We start from the raw sequence: 25,379 nt of genomic DNA on the forward strand, positions 1-25,379 counted from the left end.
AACAGGCTATCGTCGGGAATTTTCGGCTTGTAAGCCAGAAATTCGTAACCCCAAACGTCTTTAGATGACACCTAAGTTAAGTCATTCTCCAAGCCGTTCCCGAATTTGAGTGAACGTGCCGAATAAGTGAGCAGCCTCAGTGCCATTTGCAAAGATTCCCTGGAGGCCAGCTAAAAATTGCCTTACACACGTGTGCGCAGCAGGGCAGGAAACAGACAAGATACCGCAAGCACTGACATTGATTCGCTCATCGAACAACGTGACAGTGGATACACTGATAAGAGAGAAAAAATCAACTTGTGTCTTCTGCAACCCTAAATGATGTATTATCAAAGCATCAAAAATCGATTTATAATTCAATGACTGCCTTTATTGTTTTTCCCTCATCTTTTCTTCAGGTAATTGTGCATTACCTTTGTTGTTACCTAAAACAAAGGTTTGTCATTGGCTTTTTTCATTTGGCCCACGAATGACACAATATGACTTAATTCGTTTCAAATGGAAAATATTCGGCCACTCTTTACATTTCGGCAGATACCTGATTAATGTCCTTTCCAGATCAACAGATTGTGTTAATGTTATGTATTTCCTTTGATTAAATAATAAAACCACGACAATGCCTGAAACGTGAAATGTGAAACATTTTTCGTGTAAACATTAACATAAATGTCAATAAAAGAAAATGTTCATTTTCCACAAACAATGAATCACTACGCAGCCCATTTAGTGAGAACTTATAGATCTACATTCGAGGTGTTCTCACATTGCTTTTACACTGTAGCAGGCACCATTCTCGAACTGCACCATTACCCTGCTAATGCACCGAAGAACGGTTTCAAGGCAATTTTAATCGTGTTGATGAACTATGCAGGAAACAGTGTAATTAAGCCGGAAACTGCTTTTATACCGTATAATAATAACACACGGTTTCAAATTATTATGCAATTACAAATTAATATATTTATCATCACGGGTAAACTTACTTTCTAAACATTTAAGATAACCATTGTGTCAAATTACGAAACAAAGGAAATGCTTATTTCTCAATCAGGAAACAGAACAAATTTTTTTTTTTTGGTAAAAATATACTTTATTCATAAAATATCTTCAATCACATTCCAAACCATTTCAAAAACAACATTACAAGGGTACAATCCAGGTTAAACTTTTACAAAATGTATCACCAGGTGCATCAGTACAAACAATATTACAATCATTTACAGCCTTTCATTTTGATCTGTACAGCCCGAGGGGCTCTAAACAGTTCCCAGTCTCTCGGTGCGCTGTGGTAGAAAGGTCTTAGACAGCGACCCTTCCCCATTGCGCCTTTGCGGCAGATGCCCCAAGCTTTAGTGCGTCCCTCAGCACGTAGTCCTGGACTTTGGATTGTGCCAGTCCGCAACAATCGGTCGGGGACAACTCTTTGTGCTGGAAGACCAACAAGTTTCGGGCAGACCAAAGCGCGTCTTTCACCGAGTTGATGATCCTCCAGCTGCAGTTGATGTTTGTCTCGGTGTGTGTCCCTGGGAACAGCCCGTAGAGCACAGAGTCCTGTGTCACAGAACTGCTCGGGATGAACCTCGACAGCAACCACTGCATCTCTCTCCAGACTTTCTTTGCAAAGGCACAATCCACAAGGAGGTGAACAATGGTCTCTTCCCCACCACAGCCACCTCGAGGGCAACGTGCAGAGGGGGTGAGCCTCCTGGCGTGTAGGAAGGATCTGACGGGGAGGGCCTTTCTCACCACCAGCCAAGCTACGTCTTGGTGCTTGTTGGAAAGTTCTGGCGATGAGGCATTCTGCCAAATGACTTTGACAGTCTGCTCGGGGAACCATCCCACAGGGTCCACCCTCTCCTTTTCCCTCAGGGCCTCTAGGACGTTACGTGCTGACCACTGCCTGATGGACTTGTGGTCAAAGGTGTTTTTCTGCATAAATTTTTCCACCAGGGACAGGTGGTACGGCACGGTCCAACTACTTGGAGCGTTCCGCGGCAGCGTGGCCAGACCCATCCTTCGCAACACCAGGGACAGGTAGAACCTCAGCACATAGTGACACTTGGTGTTTGCGTACTGAGGGTCTACGCACCGCTTGATGCAGCCGCACACAAAGGTGGCCATCAGTATGAGGGCGATGTTGGGCACGTTTTTTCCCCCTTTATCTAGAGGCTTGTACATCGCGTCCCTGCGGACACGATCCATTTTCGACCTCCAGATAAAGCGGAAGATGGCTCGAGTGATCGCCATCGCGCAGGAGTCTGGAATGGGCCAGACCTGCGCCACGTACAGCAACAGCGAGAGTACCTCACACCTGATGACCAGGTTCTTACCCGCAATGGAGAGGGAGCGTCGCTCCCACATGCCCAGTTTCCTTTTCACCATAGCCACTCGCTCCTTCCAGTTTCTAACGCATGCCCCGGTCCCTCCGAACCATATCCCCAGCACCTTCAGGCCGTCAGCCCTGACAGTGAAGGGGACAAAGGATCGGTCAGCCCAGTTCCCAAAGAACATGGCCTCGCTCTTCCCACGATTTACCTTGGCTCCCGAGGCCAGTTCGAACTGGTCGCAGATGTGCATCAGTCTGCGCACCGACAGCGGATCCGAGCAGAAGACGGCGACGTCGTCCATGTACAGGGAGGCTTTTACCTGAGTGCCTCCACTGCCTGGGATCGTCACTCCTCTTATGCCCGGATCCTTCCTGATGGACTCGGCAAAGGGTTCTATGCAACACACGAAAAGGACAGGCGAGAGAGGACAGCCCTGCCTGACTCCAGATTTAATCGGAAAGCTATCTGTTTCCCACCCATTGATTGAGACTGCGCTACTGATGTTAGTGTAGAGCAGTTGGATCCAATTTCGAATTCCCTCCCCAAACCCCATTTTGGAGAGCACATCCCCCATGTAGGTGTGCGATATTCTGTCAAAGGCCTTCTCCTGATCCAAGCTGATGAGGCAGGTATCCACACCCCTGTCCTGTACATAGGCAATCGTATCCCTGAGCAGCGCCAGGCTGTCAGAGATCTTCCTGCCTGGCACAGAGCAGGTCTGGTCAGGGTGAATCACCAATTCCAGAGCGGATTTGACCCGGTTGGCGATGACCTTGGACAGAATCTTATAGTCCACATTCAACAGTGAAATGGGTCGCCAATTTCTAATTTCCTCCCTTTCCCCCTTGGAAACAGAACAAATGCTGCAAGTATACAGAACGTCTTAACAACCCATTGTATGAAGATAGAGAAGGATTTTCCTCTGTTTTGTAACAATGTTCCTGGGCAATGTCACGCACTGTGTTTTCTCTCTTTTTGCCTTCCGCGATTGCGGATGATTATCACAATGACGTCACTGCAACGTTACAACTTTCCCCATCCAACCTAAAAAAAATGGGAGAATCAACAAGAAGGAGGTCAATAAAGCATCATGCCTTTGAACAGGAGCAAATTTGCGCCGAGAGAGAGAGAGAGAGAGGGAGCAGAGCTAAGCCAGCAGATGATGCCAGAGGCTGATCCATTGTAGCCGGCACTTTGTTACAATTATGTAGCAAGTCCGGACCAGCGAACCTGATGATCGACACCACAGGTAGCCAATAGGAAAAGACAAAAGGGTGAAAGAAACCAATCACAACGGTGTGAAGGCGGGACTTCCCTGAGTAAAATTTGGTGCCTGAGAAACACTCATGCGCAGTGAGACTCGCACGGCTCAGGGTGGCGAACGGAGAGTTTTAACTGGAGAGAGGGGGAAAAAAGGATCACTTCGTTATTGGCTTGATCGCCTGTGGATACAATTCTGTTGGGATTAGCACCAACTTTTCCGGACTGTAGTCTATTCCTCAGGTAAGTCCTCTTTTTTGTTGGATATATAAATATGAAACGTGAGAAGTAGAGAGTGGATGGAAGTGAAGACCAATCGCTGCAGTTAGTTAACGCTACCAGCCTGCGATCGGCTGTTGGCGGGAGAGACTGAGGGGAAAGCTGCTGGTTGCCGGCAGGAGACGGGCGCTCTCAGGGATTGGGGATTTTTTTTTTGGGGTTGGGGGCGGGGAAGGACTAGGTCCCATTTTGTACACCCACCCATCCTTGGATGTTTTTAGTATTTGGAGAGGGAGAAAGTTTAGATATATGAAGTCAATTAATACTGCACCCAGCAAAAAAGGGGAAAAAAAAACTTTCTCGATGCCTCATCGATGCAAACTGCGTCTTACCAGGTTGTCCTTCTCGGCGTTCAAAGCAAGTCCAGCCGCTAACTCCCTCTGGATACTGTCGCATTCAACGCGAACCTTTTGTTCTCCCGACTTAGGGTAGCCTAACATTATTTTATTTTTCGAAAACTTCAACATCTGCAGGAAACACATACTTCCTTCTAAGAACCTGAACATCGTTTTACTGAATTGAGAGTTTTGGCTTCAGGGTGGAATGATCATCGGCGATGGAATTGCTTTGAAAACATAACTTTTTGTTTTAAGTGCCCAAGTAATGGAAGGAAAATCGATTTTGTCCAAAAAGCGGCTTTACTGAATTCGACGATCGATCGATCTATCGCATGCTTAATTTGTCAACTGTAGTGCCGAAACTATGCGCTCCCTTTTTAAAGTTTTTTTCTGGATGATAGGAATGGATTTTTATAGTGTGAGCTTGTCCCCTCCTCCCCATTACTTGAATTGGAGGCAGTTAGTAATGGATGGCTGTTAGCTTTATTAATAAGATCATTTAATTCCAGCGTTAAACACGGATGTATTATCGTGTAAGACGTTTACTTTCCCCAATACCGTTTGGGAGTCTGCTCCCTGTTTATCACAAAAGAACAAAAAGTCAATTGGCTGTAAGGCGCTTAAGGTGGTCATGCGGTGAAAGGCGCTAGATAATTGCACTTTCTTTCTTATACGCTATTTTTTCTGTTCCTTTCCCCCTCCCTTTCACGTTGTTGGCTTATGGTTCTTGTGAACTGTATGAGTCCCTTGATGTGCTTCTAGATTCTTGATCTATGAATAGATCTGGGACTTAATGGAATCTTCATTCAAATCCATATGTTCATGCTACTGCCAAATTTAGAAAATTAAGCATAGCTTGGAATGAGGCCATCTGGCCAGTGTAGGCATTTACTATTCCCATGAACAAATAGTTTGAAATCACTTTTATTTTATTCATCCTTGGGATGTGAGCATTGCTGGCTTTGCCAGCATTGATAGCCACCCCTAATTGGCTTTGAGAAAGTTGTGGTGAGTTGCCTTCTTGAACCACTGCAGCCTACGTGGGCTAGATACACTCGCAGTGCTGTTATGAAGGGAGTTCCAGGATTTTGACACAGTAACAGTGAAGGAACGGTGATATCGTCACAAGCCAGTATGATGTGTGGCTTAGAGGCAGACTTGCAGATGGTGGTGTTCCCATGCATCTGCCCCTGTTCGTTTAGATGATTGAGGTTTCTGCTTTGGAAGGTGCTGTTGAAGAACCCTCAGCTAGTTGCTGTAGTACATCTTGTAGATGATTCGTACCACTGCCACTGTGTACCAGTGGTGGAGGGAATGAATGTTTAAAGTGGTGGATGGGATGCCAATCAAAAAGGTTGTTTTGTCTTGATCATTTTGAGTGTTGTTGGAGCTGCACTCATCCAAGCAAGTGGAAAGTATTCCATCACACTCTGTTCACGTATCACTTCAATGCCTTTTCCTTTATTCATCTATCCAATTTAATCATGAATGTAATCCCTGCTGTATCCACTCATGCTGAAAATGAATTCCACAGTCTCACAATTGTAAAGAAATTTCTCCTGCTCTGTTCCAAATTTCTTTTATACTTAAAAATGTTGAGATAAAACCTAGAATTCTCTTAGTTTCTCATCTAATCGATGTGGCTGCTGCCTTTAATGCATAGTGAACCTGTATCCCCCGGCCCTTTCACAGAACTGAGCATGCCTCCATTTACATCATTACTGTTGCTTTCTCTAACTCAACTGCATTATCTCACACTGACATTGAATGGCATCTGACACTTTTTAGCCCATCTCCCATCCCTTTGCATTTTTCTTTTTGTCTTAAAAAAAATTAATAATGCACCCTGTTTTGGTATCACCTGCGAATTTAGACCTCTCTTCCTCTTGGCATGTATCCAAAAGTGAAGAGAAGTAGCCCCAGAACTGAACCCAAAAGGATGTCACCACCCACTTCTAACCACTCTGGCAAAAATGCCCTTAACTCCTACTCTGTTATCTCTCTTCTGAGCAACCTTTAATTTAGGTTTGCTACCCACCCCCTAATTTCATACCCTGGTTTATCTGCTGAAATTCCCTAATCCCTAACTACCATTTTCCTTCAGGAAGCCTGAGGTTTATTAAGTATGATCATCCCTTCTGAAATTAGTTTTTATTCAGACATGGGCTGTGAGTGTCACTGGCAAGGCTAGCATTGGTTGGCGCATCCCTAAGTGACCTTGGGAAGGTAGTGGTGAACTGTCTTCTTGAGCCGCAGCAGTTTGTCTGGCGCAGGTACACCCAAAGTGCTGTTAGGAAGGGAGTTCCAGGATTTTGATTCAGCAACAGTGAAGGAATGGTGATATAGTGTGTGGCTTGGAGGGGAACATGCAAGTGGTGATAACTCCATGCATCTGCGGTCCTTGTCATGGGTTTGGAAGGTGCTGTTGAAGGAACCTTGAAGATTTGCTGTAGTACATTTTGTGTGGTACACATTACTGCCTCTATGCATGGTGGAGGTAGTGAATGTTTAAGTTGGCGGATGGGGCACCGATCAAGCGAGCTGCTTTGTCCTGGATGGTGTTGAGCTCGTTAAGTGTTGTTGCAGCTGCAGTAATTCAGGCAAGTAGAGAGTATTCCATCACACTCCTGGCTTGAGCGTTGTACATGGTGGACAGGCTTTGGGGAGTCAGAAGGTGAGTTACTTTTTGCAGAATTCCCCCCACTCTGACCCGCTCTTGTAGCCACAGCATTTATATGGCTGATCCAGATCAATGTCTGGTCAAACATAACCCCCAGGATGTTGATAGTGTTGAATTCAGCAATGGTAATGCCATTGAATGCCAAGGAGAGATGGTGATGTTCTCTCTTCTTGGAGATGGTCATTGCCTGGCACCTGTGTGGTGTGAACTTTACTTTTTACTTTTCAGCCCAATCTAAATGTTGTCCAGGTCTTGCTGTGTATGACTGTTTTGGTCTCTGCGAAGTCATAAATGGTACTGAACATTGTGCAATCATCAGCCAACATCCTCACTTTTGACCTTATGATAGTGGAAAAGTGATTGATGAAGCAGCTGAAGATGGTTGGGCCTAGGACACTACCCTGAGGAACTCCTGCAGTGATGTCCTGGGACTGAGATGATTGACCTCCAAAAACCACAACCACTTCCTTTGTGTTAAGTATGATTCCAGTCAGCGGAGAGTTTTCCCTTGATTCCCATTGACTTCAGTTTTGCCAGGGCTCTTTGATGCCACACTTGATTAAATGCTGCCTTGACGTCAAGGGTAATGACTCTCGTGGTATCCTCTTGCATTCAACTCTTCTGTCCAAGTTTGGACCAAGTCTGTAATGAGGTCTGGAGTTGAGTAGCCCTGGCACAAACCAAACTGAGTGTCATTGAGCAGGCTACTGCTGTCCAAGTGCCACTTGATAGCACCGGTGACAATACCTTCCTTCGCTTTGCTGAGGCTGATGGGGTGGTGACTGGCTGGTTTGGATTTGTCCTGCTTTTTTGTGGACACAATGTACTTGGGTGATTTTCTATGTTGTAGGGTAGGTGTCAGTGTTGTAACTCCTTATTTAGGAACTTGCTAATTTCTCCCTTTCACATTTTCCCTTTTTAAAAATGGGTGCCGCATTGGTTACTTTCCAGTCCTCTGGTACATATTCCTGACCTTTATTGAGTGTGGATATAATTTCTAAGCCTTCTGCAAATTCCTTCTTTGGCATCCTATGACACATCCTGTCATTGTCTTCGCTTGGCGTGACCCGGTATCTAATTTTATCCATCAAAATATTGCTCATCTTGTTCTCGGCTTGTTCCAGATTAATCTCTCCAGTATTCTCCTCAGTGGAGACTGATGGAAAGCACTTACTAAATACACCTGTACTTTTTTGGGTTATAATCTGAAAATGGAACCAATCCTTTCTTGTCAAAGCTTCCATCTTGCTTTTAATGATTCTCATTTTATTGATATCTTTTTAAAATACTTTGCTGTTCTGTTTAACAGTTTGTGATTTTTTTCCCCAGTACTTGCTCTGCTTTTCCTAGTACCTCTCTTAACTTCTTTTCTTGTATTCTCCTTTTAGTTTTCTTTCGTTATTATTATCCTTAAGATGCTCATATGCCCTCACCACAATTTTACTTTTTTTTTAGCCTCTTTATTAGTGGCATCCTAAAACTACTAGTGGTTTCTATCTTTATTAATGGAATATACATATTCTGTACCTTTTGTAGTTTTCTTAAAAAAGGGAATTTATTTTGTGTGAAATAATTATTGTGTGAATTGTGAGAGTTTCATCTTTCACCTTCATATCTTTCAAAAATCTGTCATAATTCCATTTGGTGTTTTTTTTGGTATTGATACTGATTTTTCCCTCTCTAATTGGATCTCGAACCATATCACATTCTGAACACTACTCCCAAGGTGCTCACCCACATTTAGCTCATCTACCTGATCTATTTAATTTTTTTTTTTGTTACTGCTGTAATTCACTTTCAGAGATAATGGGAAGAAGAACAAGGGCTGTCACATCCCAATTACTCACCTTTAACCTCTTGCCAATCTTCATTGCTGCATGAGAGATGGCTGATGAAAGCTCGAAGCAAAATGTTTTGTTTTGTTTACTTACTGCGTACATGTACAGTATTTGCATGATATTTTTCTACCAAGCTTTAGTTCAGCTGTATCCCATATAGCTGCCAACCAAAATTAATTGATGAGGGCAGAGAGGCCTTAACTGCTGTGGTCAGTTTTTGACAAAAGAAACCCAGAGCCAAGTGCAAATCATAACATTTGTAGAATGATACAGGACAGAAGGAAGCAATTTGTCCCATTGTGCCTGTGCTGGCTTTGTTAGAGGTACATAATTAACCGCATTCCTGTGCTTTCCCCATCGCCCCTATAATTTTTTTTTCCCTTCAAGTTTTATCCATTTATTTTGAATGTCACTATTAGATCTGCTTCTGCGCCCTTTCAAGCAGTGCATTCCGGATCACAACAACTTTTTTTTAAAAAAAAAATGTTTCATCATGACACTTCTGGCTCAATTGCCAACTACCTAAAATCTGTGCCCTTTGATTACTTACCCTTCTGCCACTGGAAACGGTTTTTCCTTATTTATGCCATCAAACCCATTTATGATTTTTGAACACCTCTACCAAAGTTCTCTGACATTCTTTGTGCTAAGGAGAACGATCCCAGCTTCTCCAGTCTCTTTACTTAACTGAAGTCCCTCATCCTGTTACCATTCTAGTACATTTCCTTTGCACCCTCTCAAGGCCTTGTCATTGTTCCAAAAGTGTGGTGCCCAGAATCAAGTACAATACTCCCAACTGAGGCCGAAACAGGTTTTGTTTATGAATGCTCAGCATATCTTTCTTGCTTTTGTATTCTGTGCCTCTACTAATACAGTTTAGGGCCCTGTATGCTTTTTTTAACAAACTTCTCAAAGATTTGTGTACATATACCCCAGGTGTCTCTGTTCCTGCACTCCTTTTTAAAATTGCAACCTTTAATTCATGTTGCCTCTTACTGAACAAAATTCATCACTTCATACCCCTCTGCATTGAATTTCATCTGCCATGTCAATTCTTTTACCATTTCACAAGTGTGTGTGTGTGTCCTCCTTGAAGCCTGGTTCTATTCTCCTCATTGTTTACTACACTTATGTTTTGTTGTATCTGCAAGCTTTGAAATTATGCCATATATACACAAGATCATGCATTTTAAAAAAACAGTCACAATACCGACCCCTGGGGAACACCACTTCCCTCTAGTCCGAAAAACAAAGTTCTCCACTACTGTCTGTTTGCTGTCTCAGTTGGGAGCACTCTCGCCTCTGATTCAGAAGGTTGTGGTTTCCAGTCCCACTCTTGATACTTGAACACAAAAATTTAGGCTGACACTACGCTGTGGTGCCGAAGGAGTGTTTCATTGTTGAAGTCTGTCTTGGATAAGATGTTAAACTGAGGCCCCATCAGCGCTCTCAGGAGGATGCAAAGGACCCTACGGCACTATTTCACAGAAGAGCAGGGGAGGTATTCTTGGTGTCATGATCAATGTTTACTTCACAATCAACAGCACTTAAAAGCCATTTATCTGGTCAGCATCACATTGATGTCTGTGGGAGTTTACTGTGTACAAGTTGGCTGCTGTGGCTCCTACATTACAACAGTGATTGCATATCTAAGGTACTTAATTGTTGTAAAGCAATTTACAGTAATGACTTAGATGAGGGGAGCGAAGTCATGGTAGCTAAATTGCTGATGACAAAGATAGTTAGGAAAGTATGTTGTGAAGAAGACATGAGTTTGCAGACAGATAGAGATAAGTTGAGTGAGAGGGCAGAATCTGGTAGATGGAGTATATTGTGGGAAAATGTGAAGTTGTTCAATTTGGCAGGAAGAATAAAAAAGCAGAGTATTACTTATATGGAGAACGACTGCAGAATTCTGAGGTGCACAGGGATCTAGGTGTTGTCGTGCATGAGTCACAAAAAGTTAATATGCAGGTACAGCATGCAATCAGGAAGGCTAATGGAATGTTATCCTTGAGAGGAATTGAACATAAAAGTAAGGGTGTTATGCTTCACTTATGCATCTTAAATACTGTGTGCAGTTTTGGTCTCCTTATTTAAGGAAGGATGTAAATTCATTGGAGGCAGTTCAGTTTAGATTGATACCTGGACTGAGCGGGTTGTTTCACGAGGAAAGGTTGGACAGGCTGGGCTTGTTTCCACTGGAGTTTAGAAGAGTGAGGGGTGACTTGATTGAAGTAAATAAGATCCTGAATGGCCTTGACAAGCTGGACATGGAAATGATGTTTCCTCTTGTGGGCGAGTCCAGAACTGGGGGACACTCTTTTAAAATTAGGGGTCACCCTTTTAGGACAGATGTGGAGAAATTTTTCTTTGGAACACACTGCCTCAGAAAGCAGTGGAAGCGGGGTCACTGAACATTTTTAAGGCAGAGGTGTATAGATTCTTGTTAGACAAGGGAATTGGGGGTAGATGGGAATGTGGAATTCAAAACACAAACAGATCAGCCATGGTTTTATTGAATGGCGGACCCGGCTCGAGGGCTCGAATGACCTACTCCTGCTCCTATTTCATACCTTCGTATGAGATCAGAAAAGGTCCTTTCTAAATGTAATTTTTTTCTTCCTTAGCCAGTGTTATAAATATGTTGCTACTTTAGTCCTAAATTTTGATAACAAGTCTATTATGTGGTACTCTGTGAAATGCCTTTTGAAGGTCCATCTGCATTGCCCTTATCGACTGTTCTCCATTTACACATGAAAGAGCGCGATCAAGTTAGTCGAACACAATTTGCCTTTAACAGATTTGTTCTGATTTTTCATTTCCTTTAACAAATGCCAATTAATTTTGTCCCAGATTATAGTTTCAAAGCTCCCCCCTCCCCCCAGACCCCACTGACGTTCACCTGACTGACCTGTAGTTACTGGATTTATTCTCCCCCTCTTTTTTGAGTAGAGGGTGTGTCATTGGCATTCCTCTGGTCCTCTGGCATCAGTCACATAGCCAAGAAGAATTAGAACCTTGTAGCCTATAGCTCTGCAATCTTCATCCTGACTTCCTTCAATAACCCAGGATGCACCCCATCTGAACCAGGTGAAATGAAGTCAGTAAAGCAAAATGGGATGGAATGAAATTTTCTTAACGAATATCAAAAAATATTCATCATGCTAATGACTTGCTATTGCAAATTTAACTGCAGTTATACTACTGGTCTCAGGCCCGTAATAGAAAACTTTCATTTATGTGGGGCATTATGCCCTTGGAGCATCCTGAAATGTTTTGCAGCTGGTGATTTTGTTTTTATGAAGTGTAGCCCTTGTTAAACATTAAAAAAATGACTTGAACTTATTTAGCGTCTTTCATGAGCCTGGTGTCCCAAAATGCTTTTACAGCCAATGAAGCACTTTTGGAGTGTTATAAGAAATGCAGCAGATAATTCTTTTCCACAGTCACCTCCAAAAGATAAAACGGAATAGCAAAAACAATAAAAGCTGAAAATGTTCAGATCAGACAGCATCTTTGGAGAAACAGATGTCAGACATTTGATGTTTCAGGTGAAATTTTGGGAGTAATCTGATTTGTTGGTTTAGGGAGGGCTGTTAATCTGGCCACTGAGAGCTTCCATTATTATAAATATTTGAAATCTCTTTTGTATTCATATAGACTGGCAGCCATTGCCTTAGTTTTACGTCTTCATTAATGCAGTGCTCCCTCAGTAAGGCATTGAATTCAGTCCAGATTATCTACTCAAATTTGCATTGGGCCGGAGCCCACAACCTTTTAAGTGAGGTGCCAGTACCATGAACTGAGTCAAGCTGACAGGTCAGTATTTTATGCAGCTGATGGGGGTCTTGTCTGCTGGCTGGAGAGCTCTGTGTATCCTCCTTTGGGGAACACCTGCAGGTATTAAGTACCTCTCAGTGAGTGGCGGTGGGCATTCCCCGGGATTAAGGAACCTAGCTAGTGAAATCCTGCCCACGAGAGCTGCCGGTCAATCAGAGGCCGGCAACTGTCTGTTGCAGGCAACACCGCCTGGGTGGCTGCTGCTGGCATTGCATTAAGGGAGAGGCATAGGATCACCAGCGACCCAGACCACAAGTGAGTGAGGGTGGGATGGGATTGAGGGGGAGGAGGGTCAGCAGTAAGCCTAGGGGATGGATCTTAGCAGTTCCCTTTCCCTCCCCTCCAACTTCTTAGACAGGTGCTGAGTGGCTGCCAGTGGTGGATTTGCACGCCACCCCCAGCCAGCATAAGTTTGCTTTTTGAGCTCCCCATGCGGCAACTGCCCTACAGGCTGCTCGTTGAATACCACTGGTGGTGGGATGAGACCCATAAGTGGGCATTAATTGCCGGTTAAGGACCTCAATTGGCAGCGGGGTGGGAAGGCTGTCCATAAGCCTTCCTACTCCAGATTTAATCGGGCCAGAGGCGGGAAGGCAGTGAGTGCCCCCAGCCAGCACTGTCCTGTCTTTTTAAATGCACCGCCTCCAAACTTGCCTCAGGTGAGGGCATTAAATACCACCCTGTCTTTTAAAGGAATGTAATGTAATGCTGACACATGAGCCTCTTGACTTAACTACCCTCTTGCAGATGATTTTTAATGTGAACAGAGATCAGAGGGCTCACTTTCTATTAACTTTTTTTCCCCCTCTATGTTTATAGAATTCCCAAAAGGGTCAATAGGTGCCATTTTTATGTCAACACACAAATCTGTGTAATTAAGACTGCAGTTAGCAAAGGCACCAGTTGAATCTTATCCATGTGCTCTTTGTCCAGACATTTATGATTTTTTTTTTCAGTGTGATTAGTGTCCTGCCTGTGTTGCTGGCCTGCATGAATGAGCTGAGATGTCAGCCTATGCATGGACTGGTAGAAAATGCTGACCCAATTCTAGGAGCCATTTTAGCTATGATCCTGTGCTTGTCATGTGATGGGGGTTGCAAGCATGGATCTTTGATCAGGGGCTGAGCTTTGTCTCAGCTAGTTTGCACTCTGCATGAGGTTACAAATACAGTATACAATTTAAAAAAATAATACGCACGACTCAACAAATTGTAGTGCAAATTGAATGTCCAATGAAAATAAAAAAGGAATGCAAGTGCCCATACATGTCACAAAAAGGTCAATGTGACTTTTTGTTAAATGACCATAAAGTAATTTTTAAAATTCTTTAATGGGACATGGGCATTGCTGCCTGAGCCAGTGATTTTATTGTCCATCCCTAACTGCCCTGGGGAAGGTGGTGGTAAGCTGCTCCCTTGTACTGCTGCAGTCCATGCCATGTTGGTACACCCATAGTGCTGTTAGGGAGGGAGTTCCAGGATTTTGACCCAGCCACAGTGAAGGAATGGTGATATATTTCCAAGTCAGGATGGTGTGTGGCTTTGAGGGGAACTTGTAGGTGTTAGTGTTCCCATTCATCTGCTGACTTTGTCCTTCTAGATGGTAGAGATCGCAGGTTTGGAAGGTGCTGTTGAAGGAGCCCTGGTAAGCTGCTGCAATGCATCTTGTAGATGGTACACCCTGCTACCACTGTGTGTCAGTGGTGGAGGTGGTGGATGGAGTGCCACTTAAGTGGGCTGCTTTGTTCTGGATGGTGTCGAGCTTCTTCAGTGTTAATAGCGCTGCACTCGTTGAGGCAAGTGGACAGTATTCCATCACGCTCCTGATTTGGGCATTGAAGATGGTTGTCAGGCATTGCGAAGTCAGGTGGTGAGTTACTCGCTGCAGAGTTCACAGTTTCTAACCTGCTCTTGTAGCCACAGTGTTTATATGGCTGGTCCAGTTCAGTTTCTGGTCAATTAACTTTAATGATGTTGCTTTGTATAAAATTCATAGATAGTAAATGTGACCTGTTATGATTTGTTTGAAGGCAAGAGACAACACTGCGGGCTGGATTTTTGTGGCATCAGGCAGACTCCCCAGACCTTTTAAAAATGCCAGGCGGGATCCCATGCTGAGACGCCGCCCCTTTTCTGACAGATCCCATTTCTTGTTGGCAGGATGAAGTGGGCAGGATGTGATTCACGCAGGAGGGAAACATGAACTCAGCAGGACCATTTAAATTTGGTGCTGAGTTCAAGTAGGCCCCATTTTGGCAGTTGCAAGGGCCTTACCCCCAATGTGGGAGTCACAAATGTTTGGAGTAGGTGTAAATGCTTTTGAAGAGTAGATAAGGTCTATTTAAGTGTCATGCTCCAAAGTTTTTTTTAAAAAAATTCCTCTCTGAACATGAAAAAAACAGGCTTAAACTGTCAGTGAGAATTAAAAAAAACTCTCTGCTGCACTGCTTATATTGACAGCTTATCTGGCATTGGTTATATAAAAAAAATTACCACCTGTACCTGCAGTTTCAATAGAGGTCTTTGTTGACATTTCCCAAGAGTGGTTATGATGTCATTATGAATGCTTGACTGTGTTTTGAAAGCTACAATAATCTCAGCAGAGGTTTCTGAGTTCACAGTTTGATTGACTATTTAAAGAGGCTATTAAAGGACTGGCTGTCTTTGATGTGGGGTCGAATAGAAGTTTTTGTTGTTATAATAGATTAACCATGAGCTTTAATAGATTTGAATGGGTTTCATGAATGGGAGTATTTTTCCATTATGAAGTGTATATGAGTGAGAGCTGTTTTGGATTGTTAGAAATGTATTATTTTTTATCTCCACGTGACTCCTGAGGTCTGCCCATGGTGAATACTGGGTGAGTGGCTATGGAGACTCCATTGGGTGGGTATAAGGGGGCATGGGGTGTGATTGGGAGTGTGTGAGGGCTGGAAGGCTTAGCAGCTAAAACAACTGGGATGAAAACCCAGAGAACTGAAGTGGGTCTTCTTACCAGCCAGCCTTGGCACTCGCCCACTCCTCTGGCCACCTACACTCTGCTGCCGTGGTTGGCGGGCCCGACCAACTCTGTCCTAGCCCTGCACCCCGGGAGTGAAAATCTTGCAGTTTGGGGTACTTTTTATCAAGGCGGGTCCTGACTTCAGCCACCCAGATTGGGAACCAAAATTCGGCTCCTAGTATCTCCCCTAGTTGGAACCTACTTAAATTTTCAAGTACTTAATTCTTCCTGAAAGGTATGTTTCTTGTTTATTAATAACTGTAATATATGATCGTATACATACTGCGCTGCATTACAGAAAGAACAGATTAACATAATGACTGATTAAATGGTGTTCAGTTTTTTAAATGTAAGATAGTGCACTTTGATGGAAACAACCTACTTTCAGTGAATTCAGGACTGTACCTTGTCTTCTTTCAGAGGGTGGTTAATGTTTGAAATTATTTTCCCTAGCGAGCAGTGGGGGCTGGGCGAATGAATATATTCAAGGCTGATCTCAACAGACTTTTGATTGACATAGGAGTCGAGGGTTATGAGGGGGCAGCAGGAATGTGGAGTTAAGGTTCCAGTAAGATCAGCCATGAATCATTGGCTTAAGGGACCAAATAGCCTACTCCTGCTCCTATTTCTTATGCTCTTATATTGTATTTCCGTCTTGCAATATAACTGCTCTGAGAAACACTCGAGTATGTCTTTGAGCGAATAGATGTTATCACCTTGTCTTTGTGTGCACACACACTATGGTCAGATTTGAGGAAAGCAGCCGGAAGCAGTCATGCAGATAATGTAAAAGCTGCTATTGTAATGCCATTAGGCTTGACTGTGCCATTCGTCCTGTTAACAGTTTGCGTCTCTGCATAGGATGACAGTCTTTGAAAGAGATCTCATTCTTATTAAATAGTGCTGCAGTTTAATACTGTATGAATTTTATTTTGCACTTATTGAAGTGAGAAATATTGACTGCAGGTTTTTTTGCCACCCCTCCTAATCCCAGTTTTCTCCCTTCTCTGCTTCTGTTGGAAGATTATGCTGGCTGCCTTCTGGTATCTTGACTATTTGGCTTTTCTTTGTGTGAATCTGTGTAGTGTGCAAATTAAATTCTTGGTGGTAGGGTGTGGTTATGTAACAAGAGAGTAAAAAAACATGACTGTTGAGCAAAATTCTACTCTTACTCCACACAGTGTTGAGTTTTCAGAGAGGTTCATTGGATTTCCATTAAAAGCTGAACCCGGGCTGATTTTTCTGTTACCCTCTGTCCGAAGGATTGGGCTCATTGGAACTCTTCCTCTTTGGAAGAACCACTATAACGACCACTATTTTTACCCATGGGATGTGCCTGTATGTGTGTCTATGTGTCAGTTCTGGCATTTGATGTTCGGCTGATGACCTGATAATGGCGAAGAGTTCAGTTATTTCTGTCTTGCAACAGGGGAGACTTTAGATATCATAGTTGGCACTGCCTGATCAGTCAACTTTCAGTTTTCTATGTGGGTGGGGGAAAATTGAAGTGACTCACAACTTGATTTCTTTATAATCCTCTAGGGATGGTTTGGCTTCATTTGCTGCCAACTGAAACTATAGCTCTAGAAATGCCTAATAAGTAGTTGCCACTTTGGTCCTGGGGGAAAGAAGTCCCACAACAGCAGCATTTGTATTCATTCTTCCCATTCTATTTAAAGGTAGTGAGATGAAGGGGATTTTAGTTTCCAACCGCTAAATGTATAATAGGTAATTAAGATGATGCATGTTCTTTTTCGTGACATTTAATATTTCTTAGTTAAATAAACCAATAGCTAGCCACATCTAGTGGACATCTGAGGTTGTACCCATTATAGGTGACTAATGTTGAGTTTGTCAACCTGGTCAGCAATGGTGCACAGGCTAATGAAAGCACAACTTCTCCTAAGTTGTTGTGTTTGCTGTCTGATTCGAACATGCAATAGGTTAACTATGTCAAGAAGAAAATCTAACTATTTTGACTCCTCGTGTTCAAGGCTATTTTTAGAGGGTTGGTAGAGTTCTTGTTTGATCTTGTGTTTTAAATAAATATTTTATTAAAGTACTAGGTTATTTTGTAAATACATCTACTGGTAGTAGACTGTTGATGCATCAGTATCAACATGTGGTTTGTTTTAATTTATTATTTTAAAACTCTGTCAATCTATGGTCCTGTCCTGTCCTAAGCATTTTCATTCCTGTGGGTGCACAGTTTTCTGGTGCTGGGCTAACTCCGGTGCTTTGCTCAACTAGATATTATTCACGTATGCGTCTAGGCACATGGTTTTAGGCTATTTAATGGCAAATGACATTCTGACCTCGATGTCAATAAATGATAACTTCTGGCAGGAATTGTGATCAGGAGCAGGGCCGCTCACACTAATTGTAAGTGTTATTTAATAGTTGCCAATAGGAGGGCCTGTTATCAAAGAAGAATTGGCAACCCTTAAAGCTGATAATTAGTTTAAACTGAGGAGAAACTAAAGTTGCTTATGTTGCTAAACGATTACTCCCTGGAACAACCCAAAAAACATGAGTAACCTCTTGTCCAGTTTAGGATGTTCTCTAAATATAAGTTTTTTTTTATATGATTGCAACATCACTGAAATGGAGGCTGAGGCAAACTGGAGTTCTCACTGCAATACAGAAGTGTGGTGATGGCAACTGCTCTATACACTAGGATTTTGTTGACTTGTGGAGGTCTTTGTTGTTAAACACTCTGCCATAGTTTGCAGAAGGCTGAGCTGGCACAGCTGATCCATTTTTGGATCTCCTAGTCAATGGTGGTCTTTTTGAGAGAGGTGGCTGCTAAGATATGGGAAGTGCTCAGCCTATTCCAGAGTTCCTCCTTCAGCATATATGGGAGGGGGAATATTTGGCTGACCAAGTATGGTTGATATAAGTTTTGTTTTGGCAACTTTCAAGGACTGGCTAAATCTCTTGTCTGCAGAATTGGAAAGATCAAGCATGGCTTACAAATCTGGTGCAGAGTGGGCAATGACACTGCAGTCATCTGCAAACTGTAGATCATGTGTCTGTGGTGGTCAGTTTAATTTTGAGGTTAAAGAGTTATTCATTCAGGGGGTATTTCATAGTCACACCACAGGGTAGTCAATATCTGAGGTGAAGGGCCACTGTCAAGTAAATAGGGTAAATTTTAAATATAGATATTTATATAAATATTTATATTTTATAAATATGTAAGTATTCACAGGGTAGATAGTGAGAAACTGTTCTCACTCAAGAGAACACCAAGAACTAGAGGGCACAGATTCAAAATAATTGGTAAAAGAAGTAAATGTGATGTGAGGAAAAGTTTTTTTTCACCCAGAGAGTGATTGGAGTCTGGAACAAACTTCTGAAAGGGTGGCGGAGGCAGGTTTGATCGAAGTATTCAAAAGGGAATTGGATTGCTACCTGAAAAGAGAGAATGTGCAAGGTTGTGGGGATAAGGCAGGGGAGTTTGACTAAGTTGAATGCTCTTTCAGAGAGTCAGTGCAGTGATGGACCAAATGGCCTCCTTCACGGTAAAGATACTGTGATACAAGTAGATTATGAATAGTATGGGGGCTATCATACAGCCTTGCTTGACACTGATCTGGATTTTGAAGGTGACTGTTTCAGATCTTCCACTCAAGCAGTTGCAGTCATATCATTATGAAGCAGTTGCATCATTGTGAAGAAGTTTCTTGGACATCTGGAGCACAATCGACACAGCCTCCCGATTTACTGAGACATCTGCTTTGATCCGGTCATTGAATGCAACAAAGAGTTTCAGGTAGTGTTCTTGACATTTTTCTTGGATTTGCCTGGCAACAAAGACCATCTCAGAGGTTCCTCTGGAAGGTCTAAAGCCCCACTGTGTCTCTGGGAGGATTTCCTCAGCCACAGGAAGTGGGAAATTCAGGAAAATGGGTGTCAAGATTTTCCCTGCTGTGGACAAGAAGAAAATACCTCCATTGTTTCCATAGCATGATTTATCTCCCGTTTTGAAAATAGTTAGAGCTGTCTCATTTCTGAAGTCAGGAGGGGAGTTCTTTTTTTCTCCCAAATCCATCAGATGGAGCCTTAATGTGAGCAAATGCCCATCAGCTTTGAAGGCTTCTGTTGGAACATCGGGCCGAAGGCATCATTTGATTGTTGCAACTCGATTATGGTTCATCCATGGGTTCTACCACTGGGTACTTGGAGATAGCCTGGAGTACCCGCTGCCACTGTATGGGTGCACTGTTGAGTTGCTGGAAATGTTCTTTCCAGCATTGGCGAATGGCATTGTCATCCTTAAGAAGAGAAATGCCATCCTGTGATTGAAGGAGATTTTGTCCATTTGACCTTGGTCTATTCATGGGTCTGGTGGCTTCAGAAAAGCTTCATATGTAATGATGGTCAGCATACTGTTGGAGCTCTTGGGCTTTCTCTTCCCACCACTTGTCCTTTCTCTTCCTTTTATCTACTACAAAAAGCTGAAAGGAGTATAGAAAGTGGAGTAGTGAAATCAAAAAGGAAACTAGGAGAGCAAAGGGAGGACATGAAAGAATATTGGCGAGCAAAATCAAGGTGAACCCAAATATGTTTTATCAATATATTAAGAGTAAGAGGATAACTAAGGAAAGACCAGGGCCCATAAAAGACCAAAAAGGTAACCTATTTGTGGAGGAGGAAGATGCGAGTATGATTGTTAATGAATACTTCACAAAAGAGGAAGATGATGCAGACATTGTAGTTAAGGAGGAGGAGTGTGAAGTATTGGATGTGATGAACATGGGAAAGGAGGAAGTATTGAGGGGGTTAGTGTCCTTACATGGATAAATCACCAGAGGTGGATGAAATGTACCCCAGGCTGTTAAAGGAAACCGGGGAGGAAATTGCATAGGATCTGACCGTCATTTTCCAATCCTTATTGGATGCACGTGAGATGTAGGAGGATTTGAGGTCTACTTTCTGTAGTACCTTTGTTTAAAAAGGGAATGAGGGATAGACAGAATAATTACAGGCCAGTCAGTGTGACCTCAGTAGTGGCAAATTATTAGAATCAATTCCGAGGGACAGGATAAACTGTCACTTAGAAAAGCATGGATTAATCATTGATTTGTTACGGGAAGGTTGTGTCTGACTAACTTGATTGAACTTTTTGAGGAAGTAACAAGGAGGATTGACGAGGGTAGTGCAGTTGATGTGGTCTACATGGATTTTAGCAAAGCTTTTTGACAAGATCCCACACGGCAGACTCGTTTATATAAAAAAAATTAAAAGCCCATGGGATCCACAGGAATGTAGCAAGCTGGATACAGAATTAGTTCAGTGCAGGAAACATAGGGTAATGGTTGATAGGTGTTTTTGGGACTGGAAGGCTGTTTCCTGTGGGGTTGTGCAGGGCTCAGTACTAGGTTCCCTACTTTTTGTGGCATATATTAATGATCTGGATGTAAATGTAGGGGGAATGAACAAGAAGTTTGCAGACAACTCAAAAATTGGCCACTTGGTTGATAATGAGGAGGATAACGGTTTACTGCAGGAAGATATCAATGGACTGGTCAGGTGGGCAGAAAAGTAGCAAATGGAATTCAACTTAGAGAAGTGTGAGGTGATGCATTTGGGGAGGTCAAACAAGGCAATGGAATACACAATAAATTGGAGGATACTGAGAAGTAAAGGAAATGAGAAACCTTGAAGTGAATGTCCACAGACCCCTGAAGGTAGCAGGACAGGTTGATCAGATGATTAAGAAGGCATATGGAATTCTTTCCTTTATTAGTCTTGGATACAGGACTCTAGTCCAGCTGACTTTATTTGATCCCACTGTTCTGAAATTAAGTTGAACATGTGAAAATTTTCCAGATTTGTTGTGATCTGTGTTTGGAATTCCTCTCTCCGGTCAGGCTGCTTTAGTGCTGAGACATTGATCATCTTCCTCCTGGACCTTTGGACCTTGCGATGTCTTGGTGCTAGGTGGCAGTTCATCACCGATCAAACAATGCTTCCATGGATCATTATCTTGATGTGGTGGAGAGGTTTGTGTGGTCTGATGATCCCTTGAGTGATGCCATCAGGAGCTTCTTACTCCTGGTAGGGCCACCCACGGTGGCACAGTATGGGGGTGCCGGGGTGGGGGGGGAAGGTGCCAGACAAAGTGCAGTGCAAAAAGTCCTCAACAGCAGAACAGGCAAAGGAAGTCTATGCGTCTCACTGGCTGTAAAGTTGGAAGAAGGCTGCAGCAGCAAAGTGGTCCTGGTCGTTGTTATTCGACACGTCACTGAAACCTGACAGCCAACCCGTCAAATTGTGTGGACAATGGCAGTGCCCCAAGGTGCCCATCTCAAACAAAACAAGCTTCTACCAGGGAAGGGGCTATTTGACACCCTCACCCACTCCTCGATCACCCCAACACCTCATTCCCTTCCCACGTAATCACAGAAGGTGCAACACCTGCCCTTTTACCTCCTTTCTCCTTGCCGACTAAGGGCCCAAATGCTCCTTTCAGGTGAAGCAGTGCTTCACATGCACCTCCTTCAATTTGGTCTGCTGCGTTTGCTGCTCCCAATGTGGTGGTCTCCACATCATCGGGTGACCGCTTTGCGGAACACCTCCGGTCTGTCCGCAAGCATGACCCAGACCTTCCTGTCACTTGCCATTTCAACACACCAACCTGCTCTTGTGCCCGCATGTCTGTCCTTGGCCTGCTGCAATGTTCCAGTGAAGCCCAATGCAAAATGGAGGAAAAGCACCTCAGCTTCCAGTTAGGCACTATACAGCCTTCTGCACTTAACTTTGAGTTCAACAACTTCAGACCATGAACTCTCTCCTCCACCCTCACCCCCCCCTTTTTTTTTTAAACACCCTTTTTCTACGTTCATTTTTATTTTTTTATCTATTTTAATTTTATTTTCTTTCATTTATTTGTGGTTTTATCCCCTTTTTTTAATCCTCCTCCTATCCCATTTTCTATCCATTTTTCCCCCACCCCATCTCCAAAAGGGCCACCTGTTACTTGTTCCATGATGATTTTTCACACAATGCTACCCTTGTTCTGCTGTTATCACATTCTGCTTTCTTACCTTTATGCCACTGTCAGCACCTTTTTTTTATAGCACTAGCCACTACCATTAACACTCGCTTTGCCCTTTAGTTCATGACATCTTTCAACTCCTCCTTTGTCCCCAACTATCGCTGGCCTTCTATCAAGCTCCACCTGCCCTAACGCCCCCAATTAAACAGTATAAATTTCATCACATTTCCACTTCTTTTCAGCTCTGAAGAAGGGTCATACGGACTTGAAATGTTAACTCTCTTTCTCTCTCCACAGATGCTGCTGGACCTGCCGAGCTTTTCCAGCATTTTCTGTTTTTGTTTAAGCTTCTGCCAGGGTCCATTTGCCAAGTCCTGTAATGATGGAGAATTGGCAATGGGTCAGGGCTGTGAACCTGGGAGTCCCTAGACAAGAATCTGCATGCAGGCAACAGATGCATTAAGGTTGTTGGATACCTGTATTGGGACAGAGGTGCCTTTGAGCAGCACCATCTCTCTCTGAGCAGTCTTCTTCACGATACCCACTGCTCACCCCAAATGGGCAAGGGGCTAAAAAGGTGCCTTAAAAATAGGCTGTCCCACTTTCTCCTGGCTGGGGTACAACACCTTATGGGATCACTGTTTTTGAGGCCAAGGGAAGAAAACCTTAAATTTTGCAACTTGGAATGTTAGAACGCTCACTGATAGAGAGTGACCATCCAGAAAGAAGAACTGCAGTCATATCAAGTCAACTTTCCAAATTGACTTTGCTGCCCTCAGTGAGACCTGCCTTCCTTGGGAGGGGCAGCTGAAGGAACAAGCCAGAGGATACACCTGCAGGAAAGGAAAGGTTGACGATGACCCTTGTGTACCGTGGATTTGGTTTTGCCATCCGAAATAGGATCTTGGACGCACTGCCAAACGCCCCAATTGTATAAATGAAAAGCTCATGACATTTTACCTACAACCCAACAGTAATCAATGTGTCACTGTGCTTATGCCTCGCTTCTTGAAAATGATGAAGATGTTAAGGAAAAGTTCTGTTCTGATCTTGTTGAAATTCTCACTGCCATCCCAAGAGAAGAAAAGTTCATTCTTCCGGGGACTTTAATGGTCGTGACTCCACTCTCTGGAGAGGAACCATTGGGGAAAAACAGGGCAAATGGTGGCCTCCTGCTGACAGTATGCTCAGCATGGCCTCATTATAACAAATGCCCTCTTCCACCAGAAGGACAAAAACAAAATCAGATGGAGCCATCCTAGTTCAAAGCACTGGCACCTCCTGGATTATGTTATTGTTTGAGTCACAGATCTAAGTGATGTCTCTATCACTTGGTCCATGTGAGGGGACTTATGCCTGCTGGGAACATATAGTGATATATGTTATGTTCGACAACCAGAAATGCTGAGCCTTTCAAGGAATTTTGTATCCCTGCTCTCTAAACTTGTCACTTAGTGTCACAGTAAAGCAGAAACCACTGGCATTTATTGGGATGTTTTATTCCATTAAAAGGTCCAAAGGCCCTTCACAGGATTGTTACCAAACAAAATTTGACTGAGCCACATAAGGACATATTACGCTACCAAAAGCATAGACCCAAGTGTTGGGTTTTAAGAAACTTCGAGGTCAGCGTTTAGAGTAGGAATTCCAGAGTTTGGGTCTGTGCAACTTGAAGGCCACTGATTAAAATTGGTGGTGTGATTAAAATTGGGATACGCTTGAGACCAATATTTGGAGAATTGTAGGGCTGGAGAAGGGTACTGAGGCTGGAAAGGCGGTGGCTGTTTATGGGTTTGCAAACAAAGATGAGAATTTTAAAATTGGCTCCTGGTCCAGCAACAAGCCAATGTAGGTCAGTAAGCACAGGGGTGATGGGTGAATGGGATTTGGTGTGAATTAGGATTTGTGCAGCAGAGTTTAGGATGAGCTGAAGCTTACAGAGGTTGGAAGGTGGGAGATTGTCCAGGAGAGCATTGTAATATAATTGCCCTGAGAGGGCTGGCATTGAAAGCCGTGGTAATGTACTACTGGAGAGCTATTGTGTGCCTTTCCACTGGTGCTTTTTGATGTAATTGCAGACTCCATTGCATGATCGTGTGTACAGTGGATTAGAATTGTTCAACATTAAAATCTGCAGTGTACAACAGCAGGAGTGCAAGTCCCACTCGTTAAAAAAAATTACAGAAGATGTTGAAACATTTTGAGTGAAATTTGATAGTATGCACAAGTCAGATATGCTTATTTATACTTTCAGAAGGATCAAGGTCGGGTAGCTCAGCCAGTTTGGCGTTGGATCTGGCGCCAGAAGTCTTGTTTGAATCTTGGCAGATCTCATTCAGCCTTTTGTTTTTATAAGGTGACTGAAATGAGTCTTGTGGTTTGGGAGAAAACAGGCAGCAGGTACTTGCCTCAGTGCTGTAATATCACTTCTGTAGCACAGGAAATAGGGATCAGTACTGAATCAAACAAGCAGTTGTTTAGTCTTCCTCTTTCAAGATGTGGCAGAGCAACTCTTTGTAATGTGCAACTTGGTCAGAGTGAGCTTATGTACATGAATTTCCTGTGCGGATGAATTCTTGCTCCCAGCAAGAGATCACAATAGGATTGTGAATTATCTGTCTACACACACTGTACCTGTCAACATAGTATAAAACAGAATTAACATTTTTTCTCAAAACAATGTGACATGCTTAAAAGAGTACTTCAGAATAAAACTCATCAGTGGATTAATCTGAGAGCATTTGCAGATTTGCCCTTGAGAATTTCTTTTTCCCTATAATGGTAATCAATTAGTAATATAATAATGCTTTC

General features: G+C 43.1%; 1 protein-coding gene across 1 annotated transcript in view; it reads left to right on the forward strand.

The window, feature by feature from the left end:
- The first annotated feature begins 3,682 nt into the window (after nucleotides 1-3,682).
- The window catches only part of LOC144693703 (SH2/SH3 adapter protein NCK1-like), a 219,903-nt gene continuing 198,206 nt past the window's right edge, over nucleotides 3,683-25,379 (forward strand). Inside the window, exon 1 of the mRNA XM_078563614.1 lies at nucleotides 3,683-3,830. The gene's annotated coding sequence lies outside the window, so the exon portion shown is untranslated. The remainder of the gene's footprint in view (nucleotides 3,831-25,379) is intronic.

Source organism: Cetorhinus maximus, chromosome 19 (genome assembly GCF_964194155.1).
Source record: "Cetorhinus maximus chromosome 19, sCetMax3.hap1.1, whole genome shotgun sequence".
NCBI lineage: Eukaryota > Metazoa > Chordata > Chondrichthyes > Lamniformes > Cetorhinidae > Cetorhinus > Cetorhinus maximus.